General features: G+C 41.1%; 1 pseudogene; it reads right to left on the bottom strand.

Moving 5' to 3' along the window:
* Positions 1–1,191, bottom strand: part of LOC126719408 (uncharacterized) — a 5,792-nt pseudogene extending 4,601 nt beyond the window's left edge.
* Between the last annotated feature and the right edge of the window lie 3,446 nt (positions 1,192–4,637).

Raw genomic sequence — 4,637 nt, 5'->3', positions numbered from 1 at the left:
GTAGATTGCAACGAACAATAAACTAGTAGGCCTCCTAGTAATTAAATGAGGCAATCATGAAAATAGGCACAAAAGAACATCTAATATTCAAAGCATAAATTGAACAATAAAAACAAATTAGATCTCACAGTTTTATTGATTCCTAGGCTTCAATTTCCTTCAACCAAGTATAAAAGTTTAGCCAAGTAGGGCATGATGAAAACTCAAAGGAAAAAATCAGAGAAGAGGGGAGAGAGATGCGTGTGTGTCCAATTTTGATTTCTCCTCCCCCTTTTACATGTTAATTTCCCCTTTCCCAAGCCTACAAAATCTCCTAAAAATATTCTCAATAATAATATCCAAATCTAACTAATTAAGGAAAAATATTAAAAATAAAACAAAGTCCTAATATAACTAGGAAAGTGGTGTTTTTCAGCTGGAAATTTCGTGCACCTGATCTGGAAGCTTCTGAAAATAAACCCCATCAGATCTGCATATTAGAATTGTAGGCAAAAGAACATTCCAGAACGTCAGCAGTACAAGTGCAGCAACTTCAAGCCCGATTTAGACCTTGATGCATCCCGTATCTCTCAAAACTCAAAACATGAAAGTTGTAGAGCTTTTTCTTGGCGTTCCACAGCATCTTGAATCATCTCAATCGGAGCTTGGATGAGAGAGTTATTCCCAGATTATGAAGTGATGTCAAAGCTGTCCAGAATCGCCCAATTAGCTACGTTTTGCACTTAACGCCTCCATTTGCATCCTAAATCAAAATATGAGAATAATGAGTACATTTAGGCACCAAATAAATGTAAAATACTAAACATTAAGGGAGAAAAATATGACAATTTGCATTCTCATCACAATCCTCCCTATTAGTTTTTGAACTTCTTTCACCGTCCTTGGCGACGTCATCTCCAAAATGGCTCGCACCTTTTCTGGGTTAGCTTCTATCCCCCTCTGGGACATCATGAACCCTAGAAACTTTCCAGATACAACTTTGAAGGTGCACTTGTTAGGATTCAGCTTCATCTGATATTGTTTGAGGGTAGTGAAGGTCTCCTCGAGGTCGTCCAAGTGTGCAGATTCTTCCTTGCTCTTGACGAGCATGTCATCCACATATACCTCAATGTTTCTTTTGATCTGCTTACTGAACATTTTGTTGACTAACCTCTGGTAGGTCGCTCTTGCATTTTTCAGTTTGAAAGACATTACTTTGTAGTAGTATAGCCCCTAGTTGGTGATGAAGGCAGTTTTCTTCCAGTCTTCTTCTGACATTTTGATCTGGTTGTATCTTGAGAATGTGTCCATGAATGTGAGGAGCTTTTGTCATGCCGTGGAATCCATGAGTTGATCTATTATTGGAAGGGGAAACTGTCTTTCAAGCAGGCCTTATTCAGGTCTATGAAGTCTATGCACATCCTCCATTTCCCATTGCTTTCTTACCAGGACGACATTGGCTAGTCAATTTGGATAGTAGACCTCACGTATAAAATCTACTACCAGCAGTTTTTTTACCTCATCTATGATTGCTTTGTTTCGTTCAGGGGCAAAGACTCGTCGACTTTGCTAAACGGGCTTCTTCTTCGGATCTACATTCAGGCAGTGTTGGATGACCTCAATTGCTATGCCTAGCATATCCTCGTGACTCCATGCATAGACATCTAAGTTGCCTTTAAGGAATTGGACTAGCTTTCTTTTTATCTGATCGCTTAGAGTCATCCCTATCTTTATGGTCTTCGTTGTCTCTCCTTCCACTAGTTCCATAGTTTCTAGGGCTTCCACTTTCTGTTCTTCCTTCTCCGTGATCATCCATGTATGGTTCTCCTTTGCAGCTAACACTGCTTGGTAGCACTCCTTGGCTAGTACTTGATCTCTTTTTACTTTGCCCACGCCATTCTCCGTTGGGAATTTTACCTTCGGGTAGTAGGTGGACGTTGTTGCCTTCCAATAGTTGAGCGTGGGCCTTCCAATTATCACGTTATATGAGGAGGGGCAATCCACCACCAGGAAGTCAAGCTGATGAGTTAACTATTGAGGTAAGGACCCCACTGTCATCGTCAACGTCACTATACCTTTGGGATACACCCGATCTCCATTAAAACTGATGGGGGGGGGGGGGGGAGGGACTCAAAAGGCCGTAACCTTTTAGGATCTAACTTCAGCTGTTGAAAGGCAGAGAGGTAGATAATTTTTGCAGAGCTACCATTGTCTATGAGGATTTTACTGGTGTTAAACCCTTCTATCATGAGCATGATAACCAAGGGGTCATTATGCGGCTGCTTTACACATTTGGCATCTTCTTCTGAAAATAGGATGTCCCTGTCCGTCTCTCTGTGCTTAAGGGGTGGTATCCTATGGACACTGTTTACCTACCTTTGTTGTGACTTCTTGAGGGATTTGAAAGATCCACTTGTGGACGGTCCTCCTGTGATCGTTTTTATTTCTCTTATTGCGCTTTGTGGACGGTTGAACGCGTTGTCCTCATCCTTAGGAACAACTTCGTGCTTCTCCTTATTATCACTTCTAGATCTGCTGGGTTCCCCCTTCTTTACAAATTTCTACATCTTCCCCTTCCAAATGAGTTCTTCTATCTACTCCTTCAAGTCTCTGCAATCTTCAGCGTAATGACCATGGTCCTTATGGAAACGGGAGTATTTCTTCTTGTCACGCATATTAGGGGATGAGTGTAGCGGCCTTGGGCACTTAAGGTAATGTTCGTCCTTAATCTGCATCAAAATTTTGTTAATAGGCATAATAAAAGGGGTAAATTTTACTGTCTAAGGGGTTTTACTGTCCCTTCGCTTATTTCCGTCGGTACCCTAATTGTCTCCCCTTTCCTTCCTTCTCCCTGGGCTTCTCCTCGTCCTTTGTTATTGCTAGGGCGTCTTCGGCGTTCATGTATTTCTGAGTTTTCAATAGCATTTTCGCCATCGTCTGAAGAGGGCTTTTCGTGAGTGTGACCACGAACTCTCTGGAATTTAATCCAGCTTTGAAGGTCATTAACTGAACTTTGTCATCTGCTTCATCTACATCCAAGGTTTCTCTGGTGAAACACTTCACATATGACTTCAAGGTCTCCTTCTCCCCTTGCTTGATGGTGAGCAGATGGTCTGCCCACCATTTTGGGCATTGTTCACCTACGAAATGGCATAAAAAAGAATTACCCAATTGCTCAAAGCTATAAATGGACGATGTTGGTAACTTACTGAACCACTTCCGTGTTTCTCCCTTGAGAGTGGTGGGGAAGGATCGGCACAGTATCTCATCAGGGGGCTGTTAAAGACCCAGAGTTGTCTTGAAGGTGTTGAGGTGGTCTAGCGGATCTTTCAAATCGTCAAATGACTCGACGAAACTTTGAAGGCATTAGGCATTCTAGGACCTTTGTTGTAAAAGGTGAGTTCGTCCTCCTAACCATCCGGTCTAAGTTTCGATCTGTTTTCTCCCTTATTGCACTTCTCAACTCGGCCATCTCCCTTCTCATTTCCCTAAAGAGGTTTGAGTTCACTCCTTTAGGGGTATTTGGTCATCTGTGGTCGTTCCTTTTGTGGCTATCTTCTTCGTCATTCCGGTTAGTCCCAGAGTGATTATCTTCCTGCTGGAGTTGCAATCTCATCTCCTAGTTCTATCTTGTGAGTTCCTCTACGCTAGCTATGAGTGTTTGGATTTGTAGGGCTAGTGCTACCGAATCTTGGGGTCAGATGGCCTCCATTTGGACCTTTGAGTTGAACGAAACTACACTTTCGAATCTAAGTACGAAATTGTTGTCCCCATAGACAGCGTCAAACTGATGATGCTAAGATCGTCAGTCAATTAGGTTCATCCAGATAGGTCAGCATGGGCTTCATCTTTGTACCTGTGAAATTAAGAACAAAATCCTACTTGAGTGGTCACTAGTGAGGTGCCAGCCACGGAGAATCCGATGGTAAAGTCAGTGAATGAAATTGGTAGAGAGGGCTTATGAGAGCTAGAATGAATAATGTAAGTATTAGTATTTTGATATGTATATCTATGTACCTTGTTTAGTTCTAAAAGGTGTATATATATATCCCTTTTTCTTCTAGCTGTTGTACCCTATTTATGATGGCTTTAGTGCCTCTTCTGTAACACCTTTGGGCTCATTAATGTGGGCTTTGATAGGCCTTCCAACGATCTTCTGGCTGATTTGTAACTGTCCGACATATTGAATGCTCATTTATGGCTTCTTTTCCTTCGTCCATGTTGGATCCAGGTGGACAAAGGTACTTAATGGGTTCGTCTGGAAAATAGTATTTATTGGGCCTATCAAACACCACTGTTAATATTAATTATTTGACAACAATATGAAATGTTTTATTTATAGACAAGTAACTTACCTCTTCATATAATGTCACAACCCTTTTATCAATTATAACACTTAGCAACTTTTACAAGTTATATCCCTTTCCCAAGAGTTACACTTGTTCAAAGAAGGCTACACTCTTTAGGAAGAGTCAACTCTTTGTTATGTAAAAGACTGGGCCCACTATGGATCTACTCAACTCTTTTTTTTTTTTTTTTGGTAAACAACGCTTGGATTAATATTAAGAAAAAATTAGTCTGTTACAATAAGCAGTTTCGGCTTTCTCTCTAGCCAGTAAATCAACCACCACATTCGGTGGGTTATACAAAAGATGAAC

This window comes from Quercus robur, chromosome 3, assembly GCF_932294415.1.
Source record: "Quercus robur chromosome 3, dhQueRobu3.1, whole genome shotgun sequence".
NCBI lineage: Eukaryota > Viridiplantae > Streptophyta > Magnoliopsida > Fagales > Fagaceae > Quercus > Quercus robur.
The sequence above is the reverse complement of the archived record's forward strand: the minus strand, read 5'-3'. Positions and strand labels throughout refer to the sequence as shown.